General features: G+C 39.3%; 2 non-coding genes across 2 annotated transcripts; both read right to left on the reverse strand.

Annotated features, from left to right (window-relative positions):
* Positions 1–8,018: 8,018 nt before the first annotated feature.
* On the reverse strand, positions 8,019–8,126 carry LOC130964239 (small nucleolar RNA R71). The gene has a single exon (XR_009080341.1). It is a non-coding gene; the product is annotated as a small nucleolar RNA R71 (small nucleolar RNA).
* An 8,209-nt stretch (positions 8,127–16,335) lies between these two features.
* On the reverse strand, positions 16,336–16,443 carry LOC130964102 (small nucleolar RNA R71). The gene has a single exon (XR_009080211.1). It is a non-coding gene; the product is annotated as a small nucleolar RNA R71 (small nucleolar RNA).
* Between the last annotated feature and the right edge of the window lie 9,653 nt (positions 16,444–26,096).

Here is a 26,096-nt window from a genome sequence, read left to right on the forward strand (position 1 = left end):
CGCTAAATATGGATTGCTATATATCGTTGGAAAGCTCTGAATATCAGCTTTCTAACACAACTGGAAGCACATCAATCGGACATTTGTAGCTCAAGTTATAGCCCTTTGAAGGAGGCATGGTCATGCTGTGAGCGCCCAGATTTTAACTTAACGAAAATTTGCTCCAATCCTCACTTTGTTTCATCATGATTCTGCCCTGCCCTTGGCAAGAGCAGGGCAGTGTGCGTGCTGGTTGCTTCCTTCTTTGATTTGGTCATGGGCCACGCTTTTAAAAGCGTGGCCTAAAGCTCCAAAGTGTGCTCCAACTTCAAAGTGTGTCCCAAAGCTCTTTTTTTCTCCTTTTTTGTGCTTCTTTGCTTCTTTTTCTTCTTATTTCCTACAAGATTTATAAAATTAAAAGATCAAGAAAATATATCATTTAAGCACAAAAGCATTCACTATTTAAGCACAAATCATCAATTTATTGTATGAAAAAGGATAGAAAATAGGTATATGATGACTTGTCATCACAACACCAAACTTAAACCTTGCTTGTCCCCAAGCAAGAAAAGAATCATGCAATAAAGATTGACAACCCAAGGTAAGAAGAATAGCAACTCAATGTTCATGGCAAGCTAGTTTTCTATGCATGCTACAATCACAAAAGAGATGTAAATGATTGATGCTTCTATCTAGCTCATTTTATGAAATCTTTTTCTTATGATTCTTCCTTGAAACAAGCTTTTGAATGTTTTTTTTTCTTCTTCTTTTTTTTTTTTTAGCTTCTCCTTTTAGGTGCTTTGCCCCATGAGTTGATAACAAAGCTACGACTTCTAAATGCTTTGTTTTCAAGTATTACCACTTGATACATAAGCACCACAAGCATTTAATTAGAGGACTTCATTAAGCTCATTTTTCTTTTCTTTTCTTGACTCTCTAATCATTGATGCTTAGAGCCTTGAGCTTTGAGGGAGTGCTTTTGCACTTGAGCCTAGCCTTGACTTCTAAGTGTTTTGTTTTCAAGCATTTGGCTTGATACATAAACACCACAAGCACTTAGCAAATAAATTGCCATTGGTACTCAGAGCCTTCAGCTTTCTCATTCTTTCCCTTTTTCTTTTCTTGCTTTAATTGTATTTGCTTCTTCAAGGTTTTCATGATTTCAAAAGATTTCACAAAATGTACTAGATGAAAAACTTCAATTAAATAAAATCCAATGCAATTGAGCAACAATCAATCATACTAGCTTTCCAATACTTGTATGCACATGCAAAATTCTTCTTTAATTCCTTGTTTGTTTATGACCATGATGCTTTTTTTGCTTTTGAATTCACAGTATTCAAGTTGGTAGTTATAATGTCACAGCACCATGTTATAATTCAAAATTCAAGCTATGCTTTATTCATACCACACATGCATACAGAGAAAATGAAGACAATCATTCAATTTAAGTGCTGGAAACAAACGAGAAGAAAAGGAACTCTACAACCTTGTAGTTCATCTTCATTATTGTTGTCCTTTTTCCTCTATTCTTCCTCTTTCCCTTACCAAACTCAGAATGCTTGCTCATCCTCAAGCAACAATTAGAACAATGGCTATGGGGCTAAGATGGATCATGAATGTCTTACACAATGATATGTTAGTAGCACATGTGTTTTAAGCAAGCAAAATTAAAGATAACAATCAAGGCACAAGAAACAGAGACATTTTGATTGCATAGATGAGAAGGTGTGCACAATACATTGCATAAAAGATAAGTGGCACACCAAACTTAGTGTGACACTTTCACTTGGAATTAATGCAAGTATCTTGTAAGAATTAGAACCAAATTTTGTTGCATAGCAACACCAAACTTAGAATGCAACCATATGTCAATTTATTTGAACTAAAACTAAACAAAAGAAACTGTTATATGTTAAATACAATCACCAAATGAAGAGTCTGTCATGAATAAGGATGTCTTGGTGATGTATTAACAAAAACAGTTAATGAAAGAAAGCATTAAAAACAAGTAAATAAATGAAACAAAGAGAAAACAAAAATTATCCAACTAAGAAGAAGAAAAATAACACTGCAAAAGGCAATATGATTATGCAGACAAGTGATGTTGCTTGAATGGTTTGCATAGAAAATAAGTGGCACACCAAACTTAGAATCTTGGTGTGTCACTTTCATTTTTGATTTGATGCAATCATCCAAAAAGATTGAAAATAATTTGTTGCAAGGCAACACCAAACTTAGAATGTAATCATATGCCAATTTATTGAAATTTAAACACAGCAAAGAAAGAGAATAAACCAAGCAGAGAAATGAAATGTTACCTAAGGTTGGGTTGCCTCCCAACAAGCGCTCTTTTAGTGTCATTAGCTTGACATATTGTTCTTCACTTTCTTCCTCTTCTTCCAGTTTGTTAAGAGGAATGACCTCAAGGGGGGAGAAGTTTCAGCTATTGTCCCTTCTCTTGGCCTCTTCTCAGCAAGCTTCCTTTTGAATTTGGCTTGATTGAGCTTGCTTGCTGGTTCAGGGACAGGATTGGTGCTTTTGTTAGTTGCCTTCACTTCTTGGATGTCAAGACATGGTTGCTGTGTGATTTTTGGAGTTTGATCTTCATCCAGAGCCTTTTGAATTGGTGGTTCAATGAGCTTGTCCTTCATGTGCCTCTCTGTTTCCCTTGAGTTTGGACGTTCTTGATTGTCCTCCTCACTAGCTTGTTCTTCCACTTCCTCTTTTACACTCAACATTTGCTTTAATAGCTCTTTCATGGAGGAGGTTTGTTGATCTTCCCAAGCTTTCTTCATCTCCTCTTCATACATTTCAATCATGGATTCAAGTGTTGAGGCGTTTTGGTCCAGGAAAGTTTGTGAGAGTTGTGAGTTGTCATGTGCTCTTGTCATCTCAAGTGCAGTTTCAGGTTCAAATATTTCCACCACCTCTTCCTTCTTCACTAAAAATTCACTTGACTCAGTAGCCTCTTCCTCTTGTTTTTCCTCTTTCTTTGTTGCACTCACCAATTGAGCTAACATTATTTTCATGTTTTTTAATGAATTCTCTTGCTCGTTCCAGGATATCTGTGCCTCCCTCTCATATTTTTCAAACATGGTCTCAAGCTTTGAGAGGCTTTGGTTCATGGAAGTTTGTGTGGGTGGTGAATTTTGATAGAGGCTTTCTGTTGAAGCATGGTCAAGTGATGATATCTTTGGATGAATATCATATGGAGCATTAGAATTTCCTTCCCAGCCACCATTAGAATCTTGACTAGCATCATTTTGTGGTGGAAGAAAATATCCCATATGGTTTTCTTGCTCATCTTGTGTCTGTGAAGCAAATCTCCATGGATTGGAGTGCTCAGAATCTGTGATTTCTTGGTGATATTCCCAACCACCATTTGAGATTGGTGATGGTAGGTAATATCCCATAAAATTTGTTTGATCATAAGATGAGTTAAACTCCATTTAAATTTTGGAAAACACAACACCAAGAAAAATTGAAATTACTCATATCAGAGATGAGAATTTCTTAGTGAGGCAAAAACTCAAACACCTTGGTTTCACTTTAAAACAGAGAACAAAAACAAAAAAATGCTTGATCTAGACTTCTCACCCACTTAATCATTGTTGATCTAATCAATCCCCGGCAACAGCGCCAAAAACTTGATGGTGTTTTTGTGGAAAAAACGAATTTCCAACACACAAATCCAACCGGCAAGTGTACCGGGTCGCATCAAGTAGTAATAACTCACAAGAGTGAGGTCGATCCCACAGGGATTGATGGATCAAGCAACTTTAGTGGGTGATTAGTTTAGTCAAGCTAACATTGAAGTGAATTTGGATGAAGTGTAGCCAACAGAAAGTAAATGGCAGGGAATTAAAAGTGTAGAATAATTAAATTGCTGAAACTTAAAGAACAAGAAAGTAAAATAGCTGAAACTTAAATTGCAAGAACTATAAATTGCATCAAAAGTAAAGGGGGGTTGGGTGCAGGAAATTTAAAGGAAAGCAATAAGCAGCACTTAGAATAATTGCAGAATAATTAAATTGCACGAAAAGTAAAAGGGATTGGGTGCTGGGAATTAAAACTTCAACAAGAGAATGTAAAGTGCAATCAAGCAAAGAAGTAAAAGATGAAGTAAGTGCAGCAGATTCAAACAGAAATGAAAAATTGCTTGAAGAACAAGACAGAAAGAAACTTAACTCAATTGTAAAATCTAAAAGAGAATTTGAGGATCCACGAAGAGCAATGAACTCAGGAAGCAAATCTGGATCTCAATTCTCCTTTGCTCAGTCAGAAAATATATTGCAGAAGAAAATGAGGTTTAAAAATGACAGAGAAGATTAAAACCCAATCCTTAGATCAATTGAGAGGAAGAGTGGAAGATGATTCTCAGAATTTGAATCAATGGAACTCTTCAACCTCAATTCAAGATCTAAAACAGAAAAGCTAAAATTGCAGAAGAAGAAGATTTAAAACAGCAAATGAATTTTGAATTATGCAGTAAAAGAACAAGAGAGAATTCAAGGTGAGAATTGAAACAGAATTCCTTCAATTCTCCAATTCAAGTTGAGATGTAAAAGTGAGCTCTCTTCTACTACTACTCCCTGATGGAGCCAACCTCCCCTCTATCGAGCTTCAATTGATGCCTTTATATAGGCTTTTCAAAGTGAAAATGAAAATGAAATTAAAACAAATTACAATTAAAATAAAAATCCTAATCTAATTTATCCATGTGCCTTTGAGTGATGATGTGGGCTTTGCTTGCTTTGGATTTAAGGAGAGATGGGTCTTGGATGGCCTTGGTTCAATTGGTGAAGATTTGAGTTCAAAGGGAATTTGAATTGAATTTTGGCCCATGGGTGTTCCCAGGAGGCTGCCCTACTCTTGTGGAGGGCAGAGCAGGGAAACTTTTGTGTGGGTATCCAATTTGCGTGCCAAGGCTTGGAAGCATCAGGATGCTGCCCTGCCCTTGTGGAGGGCAGGGCAATGTTGCCTTGCATGTGTGTCTTGCGCGCTCAATTCCTTGAACCGTGTCATGATGCGCTTGTGTGCGCCAAGGAGTAGCGCCTAAGCCTTTACTTCCTTGAAGGTCTTGTGTTCGAACCTTGGTAAAAGCACTTGGGGGAGCAATTTTCCTTGATTTTTCATGAAGAGAAGCACGACATTGCCCTGCTCTCCAAGAGGGCAGAGCAGAAAAATGAGCGCTACTTTGCTTTGGAGTGAGGCTCCAGCTTCGAACCTTGGTGGAAGCACTTTGGTTTATTTTCGCTTATTTTTGGCCCTTAAAGATGCCTTTCACTCATGCCTCAATTGTGCGCCAAATATGGATTGCTATATATCGTTGGAAAGCTCTGAATATCAGCTTTCTAACGCAACTGGAAGCACATCAATCGGACATTTGTAGCTCAAGTTATAGCCCTTTGAAGGAGGCATGGTCATGCTGTGAGCGCCCAGATTTTAACTTAGCGAAAATTTGCTCCAATCCTCACTTTGTTTCATCATGATTCTGCCCTGCCCTTGGCAAGAGCAGGGCAGTGTGCGTGCTGGTTGCTTCCTTCTTTGATTTGGTCATGGGCCACGCTTTTAAAAGCGTGGCCTAAAGCTCCAAAGTGTGCTCCAACTTCAAAGTGTGTCCCAAAGCTCTTTTTTTCTCTTTGTTTGTGCTTCTTTGCTTCTTTTTCTTCTTATTTCCTACAAGATTTATAAAATTAAAAGATCAAGAAAATATATCATTTAAGCATAAAAGCATTCACTATTTAAGCACAAATCATCAATTTATTGTATGAAAAAGCATAGAAAAATAGGTATATGATGACTTGTCATCATGTAGCCATTGACAACGGTGATGCCCAACATACAGCTTGCCATGGAAAGGAGTAAGAAGGATTGGATGAAGACAGTAGGAAAGCAAAGAGACGGAAGGGACAAAGCATCTCCATTCGCTTATCTGAAGTTCTCACCAATGAATTACATAAGTATCTCTATCTTTATCTTTATGTTTTATTCATATATCATCCATAACCATTTGAGTCTGCCTGACTAAGATTTACAAGGTGACCATAGCTTGCTTCATACCAACAATCTCTGTGGGATCGACCCTTACTCGCGTAAGGTTTATTACTTGGACGACCCAGTGCACTTGCTGGTTAGTTGTGCGAAGTTGTGTTTATGCCATGGTATTGAGCACCAAGTTTTTGGATTCATTACTGGGGATTAATTGAGTTGTGAAAAGTAGTGATCACAATTTCGTGCACCAAGTTTTTGGCGCCGTTGTCGGGGATTGTTTCGAGTATGGACAACTGACGGTTCATCTTGTTGCTTAGATTAGGTATTTTTCTGAGTTCTTAAGAACGAATTCTAGTGTTTCAAGGTGATGATCTTATCATCACCAAAGCTAATTGATTCTCATCAATTTAGCTCTTGAATGCAATGTCCTGCTGAAGCTTGGCTATCCATGTCTAATTCCTTTAGACTGAAGCTTTAGACTAACATTGCATGATTCCTGGAATTCTCATTAAGAATTTTGATACCTTTATTTTCCTTTTCACTTAATTTTCGAAAAAAAAAACCAAAAAAATTACAAAATCATAAAAACCAAAAATATGTTATGTTTCTTATTGAGACACTAGTCTCATTTTAAGTTTGGTGTCTTGCATGCATTGTTTATTTGATCTTGGTTCTATTTTCAAGTCAATAATACATGGAACTGAAGATTCAGTACATGCAGCAGAGGAATTATACAGAAAAAGCTGGGCGTTCAAAACGCCCAGTGAAGAAGGAAAAACTGCCGTTTAAACGCCAGCCAGGGTGCCTGGCTGGGCGTTTGACGCCCAAAAGGGTAGCATTTTGGGCGTTAAACGCCAGAATGGATACCATTCTGGGCGTTTAACGCCAGGATGGCACAAGAGGGAAGATTTTGTTTTTAATGCAAATTTTTTTTCAAGTTTTCAAAGTTTTTCAAAATAAAATCTTTTTCAAATCATATCTTTTCAATCAAATCTTTTTCAAAATCAATTTCTTTCCTTTTTCAAAGATACTTGCTAACAATTAATGATTTGATTGAACATTTCAAGTATGTTGCCTTTTCTGTTGAGAAAGGTTTAATGTTTGAATCATATCTTTCCTTGTTAGCCAAGTCATTATTTTTTAAAATCAAATCTTTTTAAAATTGTTTTTCAAATCATATCTTCTTAATCACATCTTTTTAAAACCATAACTTTTAAATCACATCTTTTTCAAAAAAGTTTTCAATCATATCTTCTTCAAAATCTTTTTCAAAATGTTTTTAAAATCTTTTACTTAATTTTCGAAAAATCTCTTCCCCTCTTCTCACATCCTTCTATTTATGGAGTACCACTCCTCCTCAATGCACAATTCAAACTCTATCTCACTAAGTTCGAATTCTTCGACCTCTTCCTTCTATTTTTCTGTTCCTCTGACACCTCAAGGAATCTCTATACTGTGACATAGAGGATTCCACATTTTCTTGTTCTCTTCTCTTTCATATGAGCAGGAGCAACGACAAAAGCATTCTTGTTGAGGCTGACCCTGAACCTAAAAGGACCTTGAAGCGAAAGCTAAGAGAAGCTAAGGCACAACTCTCTGTAGAGGACCTAATAGAAATCTTCAAAGAAGAAGAACCCATGGCAGCTGAAAACAACAACAATGCCAACAATGCAAGGAAGGTGCTGGGTGACTTTACTGCACCTACTCCTGACTTCTATGGGAGAAGCATCTCTATCCCTGCCATTGGAGCAAACAACTTTGAGCTTAAGCCTCAATTAGTTTCTCTAATGCAACAGAATTGCAAGTTCCATGGACTTCCATTGGAAGATCCTCATCAGTTTTTAGCTGAATTCTTGCAAATCTGTGACACTGTCAAGACTAATGGGGTTGACCCTGAAGTCTACAGACTTATGCTATTCCCTTTTGCTGTAAGAGACAGAGCTAGAATATGGTTGGACTTACAACCTAAAGACAGCCTGAACTCTTGGGAAAAGCTAGTCAATGCCTTCTTGGCAAAGTTCTTTCCACCTCAAAAATTGAGTAAGCTTAGAGTGGAAGTCCAAACCTTTAGACAGAAGGAAGGAGAATCTCTTTATGAAGCTTGGGAGAGATACAAACAATTGATCAGAAAATGTCCCTCTAACATGCTTTCTGAATGGAGCATCATAGGTATTTTCTATGATGGACTCTCTGAACTATCCAAGATGTCTTTGGATAGCTCTGCTGGAGGATCTCTTCATCTGAAGAAGACGCCTACAGAAGCTCAAGAGCTCATTGAAATGGTTGCAAATAACCAATTCATGTACACTTCTGAAAGGAATCCTGTGAACAATGGGACAAATCAGAAGAAAGGAGTTCTTGAGATTGATACTCTGAATGCCATATTGGCTCAGAACAAGATATTGACTCAGCAAGTCAATTTGATTTCTCAAAGTCTATCTGGAATGCAAAATGCACCAGGCAGTACTAAGGAAGCTTCATCTGAAGAAGAAGCTTACGATCCTGAGAACCCTTCAATGGAAGAGGTAAATTACATGGGAGAACCTTATGGAAACACCTATAACTCTTCATGGAGAAATCATCCAAATCTCTCATGGAAGGATCAACAGAGACCTCAACAAGGTTTCAACAATAATAATGGTGGAAGAAACAGGTTTAGCAATGGCAAGCCTTTTCCATCATCTTCTCAGCAACAGACAGAGAATTCTAAGCAGAACCACTCTGACTTAGCAACCATGGTCTCTGATCTAATCAAAACCACTTAAAGTTTCATGACTGAAACAAGGTCCTCCATTAGGAATTTGGAGGCACAAGTGGGACAGTTGAGCAAGAGAATTACTGAACTCCCTCCTAGTACTCTTCCAAGCAATACAGAAGAAAATCCAAAAGGAGAGTGCAAGGCCATCAACATGGCCGAATTTGGAGAGGAGGAAGAGGCAGTGAACGCCACTGAGGAAGACCTCAATGGGCGTGCACTGACCTCCAATGAGTTTCCTAATGAGGAACCATGGGAATCTGAGGCTCACACTGAGACCATAGAGATTCCATTGGATTTACTTCTGCCATTCATGAGCTCTGATAAGTATTCTTCCTCTGAAGAGGATGAGTATGTCACTGAAGAGCAAGTTGCCAAGTACCTTGGAGCAATCAAGAAGCTAAATGACAAGTTATTTGGTAATGAGACTTGGGAGGATGAACCCCCTTTGCTCACCAAAGAACTGGATGACTTGTCTAGGCAGAGATTACCTCAAAAGAGACAGGATCCGGGGAAGTTTTCAATACCTTGTACCATAGGCACCATGACCTTCAAGAAGGCTCTGTGTGACCTAGGGTCAAGTGTGAACCTCATGCCTCTCTCTGTAATGGAGAAGCTAGGGATCTTTGAGGTACAAGCTGCAAGAATCTCACTAGAGATGGCAGACAATTCAAGAAAACAAGCTTATGGACTTGTAGAGGATGTTTTGGTGAAGATTGAAGACCATTACATCCCTGCTGATTTCATAGTCCTAGAGACTGGGAAGTGCATGGATGAATCCATCATCCTTGGCAGACCCTTCCTAGCCACAGCAAAGGCTGTGATTGATGTTGACAGAGGAGAATTGATCATTCAAGTGAATGAAGAATCCTTTGTGTTTAAAGCTCAAGGATATCCCCCTGTCACCATGGAGAGGAAGCATGAAGAGCTTCTCTCAAAACAGAGTCAAACAGAGCCCCCACAGTCAAACTCTAAGTTTGGTGTTGGGAGGCCACAACCAAACTCTAAGTTTAGTGTTGGGAGGCCACAACCAAACTCTAAGTTTGGTGTTGAACCCCCACATTCAAACTCTAAGTTTGGTGTTGGGAGGTTCCAACATTGCTCTGAGTATCTGTGAGGCTCCATGAGAGCCCTCTGTCAAGCTACTGACATTAAAGAAGCGCTTGTTGGGAGGCAACCCAATGTTATATTTAATCTATTTTCCTTTGTTATTTTATGTTTTCTGTAGGTTGATGATCATGAGAAGTCACAAAATCAATTGAAAAAGCAGAAACAGAATAAAAAACAGAAAGAAAAACAGCACACCCTGGAGGAGAACTTGCTGGCGTTTAAACGCCAGTGAAGTTAGCAAATGGGCGTTTAACGCCCAGTCTGGCACCATTCTGGGTGTTTAACGCCAGAAAGGGGCACCAGACTGGCGTTAAACGCCAGAAAAGGGCAAGCACCTGGCGTTAAACGCCAGAAATGGGCACCAGCCCGGCGTTTAACGCCAGAATTGGCAAAGGGTGCATTTTTGCACGACACTTGGTGCAGGGTTGAATTTTCCTTAACACCTCAGGATCTGTGGACCCCACAGGATCCCCACCTACCCCACCACCCTCTCTCTTCTTCACCCATTCACCAATCACCTCCACCACTCTTCCCCAAAAACCCCTCACCTATCAAATCCCACTACTCTCTTCACCACTCACATCCATCCTTCATAAAACCTCACTACCTTACCATTCAAAATTCAAACCACTTTCCCTTCCAAACCCACCCTTACATGACCGAACCCCACCCCTCTCTCCACCCCTATATAAACCCATCTTCACTCCTTCATTTTCACACAACCTAAACACTACTTCTCCTCCTTTGGCCGAACCATAAGCCATCTCCATCTCCTCTATTTCTTCTTCTTCTACTCTCTTCTTCCTTTTTTTGCTCGAGGACGAGCAAACCTTTTAAGTTTGGTGTGGTAAAAGCATTGCTTTTTGTTTTTCCATAACCATTTATGGCATCCAAGGCCGGAGAAACCTCTAGAAAGAGGAAAGGGAAGGCAAAAGCTTTCACCTCCGAGTCATGGGAGATGGAGAGATTCATCTCAAGGGTGCATCAAGACCACTTCTATGAAATTGTGGCCTTGAAGAAGGTGATCCCCGAGGTCCCTTTCAAACTCAAAAAGAGTGAATATCCGGAGATCCGACATGAGATTAGAAGAAGAGGTTGGGAAGTTCTCACCAACCCCATTCAACAAGTCGGAATCTTGATGGTTCAAGAGTTCTATGCCAATGCATGGATCACCAAGAACCATGATCAAAGTGTGAACCTGGACCCTAAGAGTTGGCTTACAATGGTTCGGGGGAAATACTTAGATTTTAGTCCGAAAAATATAAGGTTGGCATTCAACTTGCCCATGATGCAAGGAGATGAACACCTTTACACTAGAAGGGTCAACTTTGATCAAAGGTTGGACCAAGTCCTCATAGACATCTGTGAAGAGGGCGCTCAATGGAAGAGAGATTCAAGAGGGAAGCCGGTTCAACTGAGAAGGCATGACCTCAAGCCCATGGCTAGGGGATGGTTGGAGTTTATCCAACGCTCAATCATTCCCACTAGCAACCGATCTGAAGTTACTCTAGACCGGGCCATCATGATTCATAGTATCATGATTGGAGAGGAAGTGAAAGTTCATGAGGTTATAGCCCAAGAACTTTATAAGGTGGCGGACAAGTCCTCTACCTTGGCAAGATTAGCCTTTCCTCATCTCATCTGTCACCTCTGTTATTCAGTTGGAGTGGACATAGAGGGAGACATCCCCATTGATGAGGACAAGCCCATCACTAAGAAAAGGATGGAGCAAACAAGAGACCCCACTCATCATGAAATCCCTGAGATGCCTCAAGGGATGCACTTTCCTCCACAAAACTATTGGGAGCAAATCAACACCTCCCTAGGAGAATTGAGTTCCAACATGGGACAACTAAGGGTGGAGCACCAAGAACATTCCATCCTCCTCCATGAAATTAGAGAAGATCAAAGAATCATGAGAGAGGAGCAACAAAGGCAAAGAAGAGAAATTGAGGAGCTCAAGTACTCCATAAGACCTTCAAGAGGAAGAACAAGCCGCCATCACTAAGGTGGACCCGTTCTTTAATTTCCTTGTTCATTATTTCCCTGTTTTTCGAAATTTCATGCTTATGTTTATCTATGTTTGTGTCTTATGATCATTAGTGTCTTAGTGTCTATGCCTTAAAGTTATGAATGTCCTATGAATCTATCACCTCTCTTAAATGAAAAATGTTCTTAATTGAAAAAGAGAAGAATTGCATGAATTTTAAATTTTATAACAGATTAATTATTTTGATGTGGTGGCAATACTTTTGTTTTCTGAATGTATGCTTGAACAGTGCATATGTCTTTTGAATTTGTTGTTCATGAATGTTAAAATTGTTGGCTCTTGAAAGAATGATGAAAAAGGAGACATGTTACTGAGGATCTGAAAAATCATAAAAATGATTCTTGAAGCAAGAAAAAGCAGTGAATACAAAAAAAAGAGAAAAAACGAAAAAAAAGAAGAAAAAGAAAAAGAAAAAAATAAAGTTGTGATCCAAGGCAAAAAGAGTGTGCTTAAGAACCCTGGACACCTCTAATTGGGGACTCTAGCAAAGCTGAGTCACAATCTGAAAAGGTTCACCCAATTATGTGTCTGTGGCATGTATGTATCCGGCCAAGACTCATAAAGTAGCTGTGTTCAAGAATAATCATACTTAACTAGGAGAATCAATAACACTATCTAGATTCTGAGTTCCTAAAGATGCCAATCATTCTGAATTTCAAAGGATAGAGTGAGATGCCAAAACTGTTCAAAGGCAAAAAACTAAAAGCCCCGCTCATCTAATTAATACTGATCTTCATAGATGTTTTTGGAATTCATTGCATATTCTCTTCTTTTTATCTTATTTGATTTTCAGTTGCTTGGGGACAAGCAACTGAAAATCAAATAAGAGAAAAAGAAGAGAATAGGGACAAGCAATAATTTAAGTTTTGTGTTGTGATGAGCGGATAATTTATACGCTTTTTGGCATTGTTTTTAGTATGTTTTTAGTAGATTTAGTTAGTTTTTAGTATATTTTTATTAGTTTTTAGCTAAAATTCACTTTTCTGGACTTTACTATGAGTTTGTGTGTTTTTCTGTGATTTCAGGTATTTTCTGGCTGAAATTGAGGGACTTGAGCAAAAATCTGATTCAGAGACTGAAAAGGACTGCAGATGCTGTTGGATTCTGACCTCTCTGCACTCGAAGTGGATTTTCTGGAGCTACAGAAGCCCAATTGGCGCGCACTCAACGACGTTGGAAAGTAGACATCCTGGGCTTTCCAGCAATATATAATAGTTCATACTTTGCTCAAGATTTGATAGTCCAAACCGGCGTTCAAAGTCACCTTCAGAATTCCCAGCGTTAAACGCCGGAACTGGCACCAAAGTGGGAGTTAAACGCCCAAACTGGCACAAAAGCTGGCGTTTAACTCCAAGAAGAGTCTCTACACGAAAATGCTTCAATGCTCAGCCCAAGCACACACCAAGTGGGCCCAGAAGTGGATTTTTATGTCATTTACTCATCTTTGTAATTCTTAAGCTACTAGTTCCCTATAAATAGGACCTTTTACTATTGTATTTTCATCTTTTGATCACTTTAGATCTCTAGATCATCTTTGGACGTCCTGTTCTTAGATTACTGGGGGCTGGCCTCACGGCCATGCCTAGACCTTGTTCTTATGTATTTTCAACGGTGGAGTTTCTACACACCATAGATTAAGGTGTGGAGCTCTGCTGTACCTCGAGTATTAATGCAATTACTATTGTTCTTCTATTCAATTCAGCTTGTTCTTATTCCAAGATATCACTTGTTCTTCAACTTGATGAATGTGATGATCCGTGACACTCATCATCATTCTCACCTATGAACGTGTGACTGACAACCACCTCCGTTCTACCTTAGATTGAGTGAATATCTCTTGGATTCCTGATACACGACGCATGGTTGATCGCCTGACAACCGAGCGCTCGCCTGACAACCGAGCCAGCCATTCCGTGAGATCAGAGTCTTCGTGGTATAGGCTAGAACTGATGGTGGCATTCAAGAGAATCCGGAAGGTCTAAACCTTGTCTGTGGTATTCTGAGTAGGATTCAATGATTGAATGACTGTGACGTGCTTCAAACTCGCGATTGTGGGGCGTTAGTGACAGACGCAAAAGAATCACTGGATTCTATTCCGACATGATCGAGAACCGACATCTGGATAGCCGTGCCGTGACAGGGTGCGTTGAACATTTCCACTGAGAGGATGGGAGGTAGCCACTGACAATGGTGAAACCCTTGCATAATGCTTGCCATGGAAAGGAGTAAGAAGGATTGGATGAAGACAGTAGGAAAGCAGAGAGACGGAAGGGACAAAGCATCTCCATTCGCTTATCTGAAGTTCTTACCAATGAATTACATAAGTATCTCTATCTTTATCTTTATGTTTTATTCATATATCACCCATAACCATTTGAGTCTGCCTGACTGAGATTTACAAGGTGACCATAGCTTGCTTCATACCAACAATCTCCGTGGGATCGACCCTTACTCGCGTAAGGTTTATTACTTGGACGACCCAGTGCACTTGCTGGTTAGTTGTGCGAAGTTGTGTTTATGCCATGGTATTGAGCACCAAGTCTTTGGGGCCATTACTAGGGATTATTTGAGTTGTGAAAAGTAGTGATCACAATTTCGCATGTCAAGTTTTTGGCGCCGTTGCCGGGGATTGTTTCGAGTATGGACAACTGACGGTTCATCTTGTTGCTTAGATTAGGTATTTTTCAGAGTTCTTAAGAATGAATTCTAGTGTTTCAAGGTGATGTTCTTATCATCACCAAAGCTGATTGATTATCATCAATTTAGCTCTTGAATGCAATGTCCTGCTGAAGCTTGGCTATTCATGTCTAATTCCTTTAGACTGAAGCTTTAGACTAACATTGCATGATTCCTGGAATTCTCATTAAGAATTTTGATACCTTTATTTTCTTTTTCACTTAATTTTCAAAAAAATCAAAAAAATTACAAAATCATAAAAAACCAAAAATGTTTGATGTTTCTTGTTTGAGTCCAGTGTCTCATTTTAAGTATAGTGTCTAATTTTAAGTTTGGTGTCTTGCATGCATTGTTTATTTGATCTTGGTTCTATTTTCAAGTCAATAATACAGGGAACTGAAGATTCAGTACATGCAACAGAGGAATTATACAGAAAAAGCTGGGCGTTCAAAACACCCAGTGAAGAAGGAAAAACTGGCGTTTAAACGCCAGCCAGAGTGCCTGGCTGGGCGTTTAACGCCCAAAAGGGTAGAGCTTTGGGCGTTAAACGCCAGAATGTGCACCATTCTGGGCGTTTAACGCCAGGATGGCACAAGAGGGAAGATTCTGTTTTTAATTCAAATTTTTTTCAAGTTTTCAAAGTTTTTCAAAATCAAATCTTTTTCAAATCATATCTTTTCAATCAAATCTTTTTCAAAATCAATTTCTTTCCTTTTTCAAAAATACTTGCTATCAATTAATGATTTGATTCAATATTTCAAGTATGTTGCCGTTTCTGTTGAGAAAGGTTTAATGTTTGAATCATATCTTTTCTTGTTAGGCAAGTCATTAATTTTTAAAATCAAATCTTTTTAAAATTGTTTTTCAAATCATATCTTTCTCAAAATAGTTTTCAATCATATCTTTTTGATTTCTAATTTCAAAATCTTTTTCAAAAATCACTTGATTTCTTTCCCACTTTTAGTTTTCGAAAATTATCAATCAATTTTTCAAAATGTTTTTTTTTTTTAAATATCTTACTTAATTTTCGAAAAACTCTTCTTCTCTTCTCACATCCCTCTATTTATGGAGTAAAACTCCTCCTCAATGCACAATTCGAACTCTATCTCACTAAGTTCGAATTCTTCTACCTCTTTCTTCTATTTTTCTGTTCCTCTGACACCTCAAGGAATCTCTATACTGTGACATAGAGGATTCCACATTTTCTTGTTCTCTTCTCTTTCATATGAGCAGGAGCAAAGACAAAAGCATTCTTGTTGAGGCTGACCCTGAACCTGAAAGGACCTTGAAGCGAAAGCTAAGAGAAGCCAAGGCACAACTCTCTGTAGAGGACCTAACAGAAATCTTCAAAGAAGAAGAACCCATGGCAGCCGAAAACAACAACAATGCCAACAATGCAAGGAAGGTGCTGGGTGACTTTACTGTACCTACTCCCGACTTCTATGGGAGAAGTATCTCTATCCCTGCCATTGGAGCAAACAACTTTGAGCTTAAGCCTCAATTAGTTTCTCTAATGCAACAGAATTGCAAGTTCCATGGACTTCCATTGGAAGATACTCATCAGTTTTTAGCTGAATTCTTGCAAATATGTGACACTGTCAAGACTAATGGGGTTGACCCTGAGGTCTACAGACTTATGCTATTCCCTTTTGCTGTAAGAGACAGAGCTAGGACATGGTTGGACTCACAACCTAAAGAAAGCCTGAACTCTTGGGAAAAGCTAGTCAATGCCTTCTTGGCAAAGATCTTTCCACCTCAAAAATTGAGTAAGCTTAAAGTGGAAGTCCAAACCTTCAGACAGAAGGAAGGTGAATCCCTCTATGAAGCTTGGGAAAGATACAAACAATTGATCAGAAAATGTCCTTCTGACATGCTTTCTAAATGGAGCATCATAGGTATTTTCTATGATGGTCTCTCTGAACTGTCCAAGATGTCTTTGGATAGCTCTGCTGGAGGATCTCTTCATCTGAAGAAGACGCCTACAGAAGCTCAAGAGCTCATTGAAATGGTTGCAAATAACCAATTCATGTATACTTCTTAAAGGAATCCTGTGAACAATGGGACAAGTCAGAAGAAAGGAGTTCTTGAGATTGATACTCTGAATGCCATACTGGCTCAGAATAAGATATTGACTCAGCAAGTCAATTTGATTTCTCAAAGTCTGTCTGGAATGCAAGCTGCACCAGGCAGTACTAAGGATGCTTCATCTGAAGAAGAAGCTTATGATCCTGAGAACCCTTCAATGGAAGAGGTGAATTACATGGGAGAACCCTATAGAAACACCTATAATTCTTTATGGAGAAATCATCCAAATTTCTCATGGAAGGATCAAGAGAGACCTCAACAAGGTTTCAATAACAATAATAGTGGAAGAAACAGGTTTAGCAATGGCAAGCCTTTTCCATCATCTTCTCAGCAACAGACAGGGAATTCTAAGCAGAACCACTCTGACTTAGCAACCATGGTCTCTGATCTAATCAAAACCACTCAAAGTTTCATGACTAAAACAAGGTCCTCCATTAGGAATTTGGAGGCACAAGTGGGACAGCTGAGCAAGAAAATTACTGAACTCTCTCCTAGTACTCTCCCAAGCAATACAGAAGAAAATCCAAAAGGAGAGTGCAAGGCCATCAACATGGCCGAATTTGGAGAGGAAGGAGAGGCAGTGAACGCCACTGAGGAAGACCTCAATGGACGTCCACTGGCCTCCAATGAGTTCCCTAATGAGGAACCATGGGAATCTGAGGCTCACATTGAGACCATAAAGATTCCATTGGATTTACTTCTGCCATTCATGAGCTCTGATGAGTATTCTTCCTCTGAAGAGGATGAGTATGTCACTGAAGAGCAAGTTGCTAAATACCTTGGAGCAATCATGAAGCTAAATGACAAGTTATTTGGCAATGAGACTTGGAAGAACGAACCTCCTTTGCTCACCAAAGAACTGGATGACTTGTCTAGGCAGAGATTACCTCCAAAGAGACAAGATCCTGGGAAGTTTTCAATACCTTGTACCATAGGCACCATGACCTTCAAGAAGGCTCTGTGTGACTTAGGGTCAAGTGTAAACCTCATGCCTCTCTCTGTAATGGAGAAGCTAGGGATCTTTGAGGTACAAGCTGCAAGAATCTCACTAGAGATGGCAGACAATTCAAAGAAACAAGCTTATGGACTTGTAGAGAGTGTTCTGGTAAAGGTTGAAGACCATTACATCCCTACTGATTTCATAGTCCTCGAGACTGGGAAGAGCATGGATGAATCCATCATCCTTGGCAGACCCTTCCTAGCCACAGCAAAGGCTGTGATTGATGTTGACAGAGGAGAATTGATCATTCAAGTGAATGAGGAATCCTTTGTGTTTAAGGCTCAAGGATATCCCTCTGTCACCATGGAGAGGAAGCATGAAGAGCTTCTCTCAAAACAGAGTCAAACAGAGCCCCCACAGTCAAACTCTAAGTTTGGTGTTGGGAGGCCACAACCAAACTCTAAGTTTGGTGTTGAACCCCCACATTCAAACTCTAAGTTTGGTGTTGGGAGGTTCCAACATTGCTCTGAGTATTTGTGAGGCTCCATGACAGCCCTCTGTCAAGCTACTGACATTAAAGAAGCGCTTGTTGGGAGGCAACCCAATGTTATATTTTATCTATTTTCCTTTGTTATTTTATGTTTTCTGTAGGTTGATGATCATGAGAAGTCACAAAATCAATTGAAAAAGCAAGAACAGAAAGAAAAACAGCACACCCTGGAGGAGAACTTGCTGGCGTTTAAACGCCAGTGAGGCTAGCAGATGGGCATTTAACGCCCAGTCTGGCACCATTCTGGGCGTTTAACGCCAGAAAGAGGCACCAGACTGGCGTTAAACGCCAGAAAAGGGCAAGAGGCTGGCGTTAAACGCCAGAAATGGGCACTAGCCCGGCGTTTAACGCCAGAATTGGCACATAGAGCAATTTTGCTCGCCACTTGGTGCAGGGATGACTTTTCCTTGACACCTCAGGATCTGTGGACCCCACAGGATCCCCACCCACCCCACCACCCTCTCTCTTCTTCACCCATTCACCAATCACCTCAACCACTCTTCCCCAAAAACCCTTCACCTATCAAATCCCATCTTTCTCTTCACCCCTCTATAAACCCATCTTCACTCCTTCATTTTCACACAACCTAAACACTACTTCTCCCCCCTTTGGCCGAACCACATAGCCACCTCCATCTCCTCTCTTTCTTCTTCTTTTACCTCTTCTTTCTTCTTTTGCTCGAGGACGAGCAAACCTTTTAAGTTTGGTGTGGTAAAAGTATTGCTTTTTTTACAATTTATGGCATCCAAGGCCGGAGAAACCTCTAGAAAGAGGAAAGGGAAGGCAAAAGCTTTCACCTCCGAGTCATGGAAGATGGAGAGATTCATCTCAAGGGTGCATCAAGACCACTTCTATGAAGTTGTGGCCTTGAAGAAGGTGATCCCCGAGATCCCTTTCAAACTCAAAAAGGGTCAACTTTGATCAAAGGTTGGACCAAGTCCTCATAGACATTTGTGAAGAGGGCGCTCAATGGAAGAGAAACTCAAAAGGGAAGCCGGTTCAACTGAGAAGGCATGACCTCAAGCTCATCACTAAGAAAAGGATGGAGCAAGCATGAGGAAATTCCTCCTCATGAAATCCCTGAGATGCCTCAAGGAATGCACTTTCCTCCACAAAACTATTGGGAGCAAATCAACACCTCCCTAGGAGAATTGAGTTCCAACATGGGACAACTAAGGGTGGAGCACCAAGAACATTCCATTCTCCTCCATGAAATTAGAGAAGATCAAAGAATCATGAGAGAGGAGCAACAAAGACAAGGAAGAGACATTGAGGAGCTCAAGCACTCCATAAGACCTTCAAGAGGAAGAACAAGCCGCCATCACTAAGGTGGACCCGTTCTTTAATCTCCTTGTTCTTTATTTTTCTGTTTTTCGAAAATTATGCTTTATGTTTATCCATGTTTGTGCCTTATGATCATTAGTGTCTATGCCTTAAAGTTATGAATGTCCTATGAATCCATCACCTTTCTTGAAAAAAAAATGTTCTTAATTGAAAAAAAGAAAAGAATTGCATGAATTTCAGATTTTATAACAGATTAATTATTTTGATGTGGTGGCAATGCTTTTGTTTCTGAATGTATGCTTAAACAGTGCATATGTCTTTTGAATTTGTGGTTCATGAATGTTAAAGTTGTTGGCTCTTGAAAGAATGATGAAAAAGGAGACATGTTACTGAGGATCTGAAAAATCACAAAATGATTCTTGAAGCAAGAAAAAGCAGTGAATACAAAAAAAAAGAAGGAGAAAAACGAAAAAAAATAGAAGAGAAAAAGAAAAAGTAAGCAGAAAAAGCCAATAGCCCTTTAAACCAAAAGGCAAGGGTAGAAATAAAGTTGTGATCCAAGGAAAAAGAGTGTGTTTAAGAACCCTGGACACCTCTAATTGGGGACTCTAGCAAAGCTGAGTCACAATCTGAAAAGGTTCACCCAATTATGTGTCTGTGGCATGTATATATCCGGTGGTAATACTGGAAGACAGAGTGCTTTGGGCCACGGCCAAGACTCATAAAGTAGCTGTGTTCAAGAATCATCATACTTAACTAGGAGAATCAATAACACTATCTGGATTCTGAGTTCCTAAAGAAGCCAATCATTCTGAATTTCAAAGGATAAAGTGAGATGCCAAAACTGTTCAGAGGCAAAAAGCTAAAGCCCCGCTCATCTAATTAATACTGATCTTCATAGATGTTTTTGGAATTCATTGCATATTCCCTTCTTTTTATCTTATTTGATTTTCAGTTGCTTGGGGACAAGCAACAATTTAAGTTTGGTGTTGTGATGAGCGGATAATTTGTACGCTTTTTGGCATTATTTTTAGTATGTTTTTAGTATATTTAGTTGAGTTTTTAGTATATTTTTATTAGTTTTTAGTTAAAATACACTTTTCTGGACTTTACTATGAGTTTGTGTGTTTTTCTGTGATTTCAGGTATTTTCTGGCTGAAATTGAGGGACTTGAGCAAAAATCTGATTCAGAGACTGAAAAGGACTGCAGATGCCGTTGGATTCTGACCTCCCTGCACTCGAAGTGGATTTTCTAGAGCTACAGAAACCCAATTGCCGCGCTCTCAACGGGGTTGGAAAGTAGACATCCTGGGCTTTCCAGTAATATATGATAGTCCATACTTTGCCCAAGATTTGATGGCCCAAACCGGCGTTCAAAGTCACCTTCAGAATTCCCAGCGTTAAACGCCGGAACTGGCACCAAAGTGGGAGTTAAATGGCCAAACTAGCACAAAAGCTGGCGTTTAACTCCAAGAAGAGTCTCTACACGAAAATGCTTCAATGCTCAGCCCAAGCACACACCAAGTGGGCCCGGAAGTGGATTTTTATGTCATTTACTCATCTTTGTAATTCTTAAGCTACTAGTTCCCTATAAATAGGACCTTTTACTATTGTATTTTCATCTTTTGATCACTTTAGATCTCTAGATCATCTTTGGACGTCCTGTTCTTAGATTACTGGGGGCTGGCCTCACGGCCATGCCTAGACCTTGTTCTTATGTATTTTCAACGGTGGAGTTTCTACACACCATAGATTAAGGTGTGGAGCTCTGCTGTACCTCGAGTATTAATGCAATTACTATTGTTCTTCTATTCAATTCAGCTTGTTCTTATTCCAAGATATCACTTGTTCTTCAACTTGATGAATGTGATGATCCGTGACACTCATCATCATTCTTACGTATGAACGTGTGACTGACAACCACCTCCGTTCTACCTTAGATTGAGTGAATATCTCTTGGATTCCTGATACACGACGCATGGTTGATCGCCTGACAACCGAGCACTCGCCTGACAACCGAGCCAGCCATTCCGTGAGATCAGAGTCTTCGTGGTATAGGCTAGAACTAATGGCGGCATTCAAGAAAATCTGGAAGGTCTAAACCTTGTCTGTGGTATTCTGAGTAGGATTCAATGATTGAATGACTCAAACTCGCGATTGTGGGGCGTTAGTGACAGACGCAAAAGAATCACTGGATTCTATTCCGACATGATCGAGAACCGACAGCTGGATAGCCGTGCCTTGACAGGGTGCGTTGAACATTTCCACTGAGAGGATGGGAGGTAGCCACTGACAACGGTGAAACCCTTGCATAATGCTTACCATGGAAAGGAGTAAGAAGGATTGGATGAAGACAGTAGGAAAGCAGAGAGACGGAAGGGACAAATCATCTCCATTCGCTTATCTGAAGTTCTTACCAATGAATTGCATAAGTATCTCTATCTTTATCTTTATGTTTTATTCATATATCACCCATAACCATTTGAGTCTGCCTGACTGAGATTTACAAGGTGACCATAGCTTGCATCATACCAACAATCTCCGTGGGATCAACCCTTACTCGCGTAAGGTTTATTACTTGGACGACCCAGTGCACTTGCTGGTTAGTTGTGCGAAGTTGTGCTTATGCCATGGTATTGAGCACCAAGTCTTTGGGGCCATTACTAGGGATTATTTGAGTTGTGAAAAGTAGTGATCACAATTTCGCATGTCACACACAAACTCGTAGTAAAGTCCAAAAATATGAATTTTACATAAAAACTAATAAAAACATCCCTAAAAGTAGCTAGATCCTACTAAAAACTACCTAAAAATAATGCCAAAAAGCGTATAAATTATCCGCTCATCACAACACCAAACTTAAATTGTTGCTTGTCCCCAAGCAACTGAAAATCAAATAGGATGAAAAGAAGAGAATATACTATAAATCTCAAAATATCAATGAATATTAGTTCTAATTAGATTAGCGGGACTTGTAGCTTTTTGCTTCTGAACAGTTTTGGCATCTCACTTTATCCTTTGAAGTTTAGAATGATTGGCATCTCTAGGAATTCAGAGTTCAGATAGTGTTATTGATTCTCCTAGTTAAGTATGTTGATTCTTGAACACAGCTACTTTTATGAGTCTTGGCCGTGGCCCTAAGCACTTTGTTTTCCAGTATTACCACCGGATACATAAATGCCACAGACACATGACTGGGTGAACCTTTTCAGATTATGACTCAGCTTTGCTAAAGTCCCCAGTTATAGGTGTCCAGAGCTCTTAAGCACACTCTTTCTGCTTTGGATCATGACTTTAACCACTCAGTCTCAACCTTTTCACTTGGACCTGCATACCACAAGCACATGGTTAGGGACAGCTTGATTTAGCCGCTTAGGCCTGGATTTTATTTCCTTGGGCCCTCCTATCCATTGATGCTCAAAGCCTTGGATCCTTTTTACCCTTGCCTTTTGGTTTTAAGGGCTCTTGGCTTTTTCTGCTTGCTTTTTCTTTTTCTTATATATATTTTTTTCGCCACTTTTTTTTCGCAAGCTTTGTTCTTCACTGCTTTTTCTTGCTTCAAGAATCAATTTTTTATTTTTTAGATTATCAATAACATTTCTCTTGTTCATAATTCTTTCAACAGCCAACAATTTTAACATTCATAAACAACAAGATCAAAAATATGCACTGTTCAAGCACTCATTCAAAAAACAAAAAGTACTTTCACCACATCAATATAATTAAACTAAATTCAAGGATGGATTCGAAACTCATGTACTTCTTGTTCTTTTGTATTAAAAATATTTTTCATTTAAGAAAGGTGAAGGATTCATGGAATTATTCATAGCCTTAAGACATAGACACTAGACACTAATGATCATGTAATAAAGACACAAACATAGACAAACATGAAGCTCAAAAACCGAAAAACAGAGAGATAAGAACAAGGAAGTTAAGGAATGAGTCCACCTTAGTGATGGTGGCGCCTTCTTCTTGAAGGACCAATGGTGTTCTTGAGCTCCTCTATGTCTCTTCCTTGCGTTTGTTGCTCCTCCCTCATAGCTCTTTGATCTTCTCTAATCTCATTGAGAATGATGGAGTGTTCTTGGTGTTCCACCCTTAATTGGTTCATGTCATGACTCAATCCTTCTAGAGAAGTGTTGAGTTATTCCAAATAGTTGTTTGGAGGAAAATGCATCCCTTGAGGCATCTCAGGAATTTTTTGATGATGAGCTTCCTCGTGCGTCTCATGAGATCCATGAATGGGCTCTCTTGTTTGCTCCATCATCTTCTTAGTGATGGGCTTGTCCTCTTCAATGAGGATGTCTCCTTCTATGACAACTCCAGCTAAGTAGCATAGATGGCAAATAAGATGAGGAAAAGCTAGCCTTGCCAAGGTGGAGGGCTTTTCGGCTACTTTGTAGAGTTCTAGAGAGATGACTTCATGAACTTCTACTTCCTCTCCAATCATGATGCTATGGATCATGATGGCCCGATCCACAGTTACTTCGGATCGGTTGCTAGTGGGGATGATGGAGCGTTGGATGAACTCCAACCATCCTCTAGCTACAGGCTTAAGGACCAGTCTTCTCAATTGAACCGGCTTGCCTTTTGAGTCTCTTTTCCATTGAGCTCCTTCCATACATATGTCCACGAGGACTTGGTCCAACCTTTAATCAAAGTTGACCCTTCTAGTGTAGGGGCGTGCGTCTTCTTGCATCATAGGCAAGTTGAATGCCAACCTTACGTTCTCCGGACTGAAATCTAAGCATTTCCCCCTAACCATTGTCAGATAATTCTTTGGATTCGGGTTCATACTTTGATCATGGTTCCTAGTGATCCATGCATTGGCATAGAACTCTTGAACCATTAAGATTCTGACTTGTTGAATGGGGTTTGTAAGAACTTCCCAACCTCTTCTTTGGATCTCATGTCGGATCTTCGGATACTCATTTTTCTTGAGCATGAAAGGGACCTCAGGGATCACCTTCTTCTTGGCCACAACTTCATAGAAGTGGTTGATGCGTGAGCATCTTGTCTATCTTTTTCTAGTGAATTTGCATCTAATTTGTAGAGTTTAATTAAGAATTAATTATATTTTAGCCACTATGGATGCTATTTTGAGTTTTGTGCAATTTTATTTATTTTAGGTAGCATTCGGCTGGATTTGATGAAGTTTCTACAGAAAAAGAGAAGAAACCAAGAAGATGGCAGCGAGGAGCGACGCGCACGCGTGCCAGACGCGTGCGCGTGATCTGGAAGCATTCATGGCAATGCGTACGCGTAACTAACGCGTACGCGTGATTTGAAGATTTGCTCAGCGACGCGTTCGCGTGACCGACGCGTCCGCGTGACTCGCAGAAAAGACCATCGACGCGGCTGCGTGACTAACGCGTCCGCGTGATATACGCCATGTGCAGAAAATACAGAAAAATACTGGGGGCAATTTCTGGCCTATTTTGACGCAATTTTCAGCCCAGAAAACACAGATTAGAAGCTGTAGAATGGACAAATCAAGGGGTCCCCACCCATCAATTGAAGATCTGTTAATTAATTCGAATTTAAATTCAAATCTTATCTTTTAGGAAAAGATATTATTTTTAATTTTAGATATTAGATTTTAAATTAATGAGGATTAGTTATAAAAAGGGAAGACTTCTCTTCTATTAGGGATAATTCCATTAGGGGGATTCCATTAGGGAATTCTATACAAATTTACATTCCACATTCCATGAGCAACTAATCCTCCACTATTAAGGTTAGGAGCTCTATCTATATGTGTGGAATGATTTTATTGCTTTTTCTATTTTAATTTATGTTTTGGATTTATATTTAAAAATTATTTTCGCTCTTTATTTTATGAATTTGGGTGGAACGGAAGTATGACCCTCTTTCTATTTGAGTTCTTGTAAAACTTGGAAAAGCTCTTTACTAGAACAACAGCTTGAAAACATATTCTCCTAAATTTTAATTATCTGGATTTAACAGGATACGTGACATATAATCCTTTTATTTTTGGGTAATTAAAGTTTTTGTGGCATGTAAACTGGAATTTGATCATCACCCTCTAATTGGAATTAATTGACCAAGGAATTGGCAATTGATGAATTTTAGAGGAGACTAGGAAAGTCTAAGGAATTAGGGTCTAGTCACAAATAGTTTGCCATAAATTAAATCCTACATAATTAAAATAGTTAGTAAGGAAAGTTAATCCAGAAAAATAGATAACTCTGAAGCCTTAACTGTTTCTCTAAAATTTTATTCCCAACTTATTTATTGTGTGTCTGTCTTATTTTCAACTTAAACCTTTTGAACATCTCAATATCAAAATCAATTTTTGTTTGTTTAACTAAGCCAATCACTCAACTATTGTTGCTTGATCCATCACTCCTCGTGGGATCGACCCTTACTCACGTAAGGTATTACTTGGTACGACCCGGTGCACTTGCCGGTTAGTAGTGTGGGTTGTAAAATACCACACCAAGTTTTTGGCGCCGTTGCCGGGGATTGATTGTGATTAACAACTATTAGTTAATTGATTGCTTAGATTAGGCATTTTAGTTTTAATTTTATTAAAAAAAATTGCTTTAAATTTTCGGAAAAAAAAAATATTTTTTTACGTTATTTTTTTCTATTTACGTTAATTTTTTTCTTTTGTCCTTTACGTTATTTTTTTTCTTTACTTTTC

Source organism: Arachis stenosperma, chromosome 2 (assembly GCF_014773155.1).
Source record: "Arachis stenosperma cultivar V10309 chromosome 2, arast.V10309.gnm1.PFL2, whole genome shotgun sequence".
Classification (NCBI taxonomy): domain Eukaryota; kingdom Viridiplantae; phylum Streptophyta; class Magnoliopsida; order Fabales; family Fabaceae; genus Arachis; species Arachis stenosperma.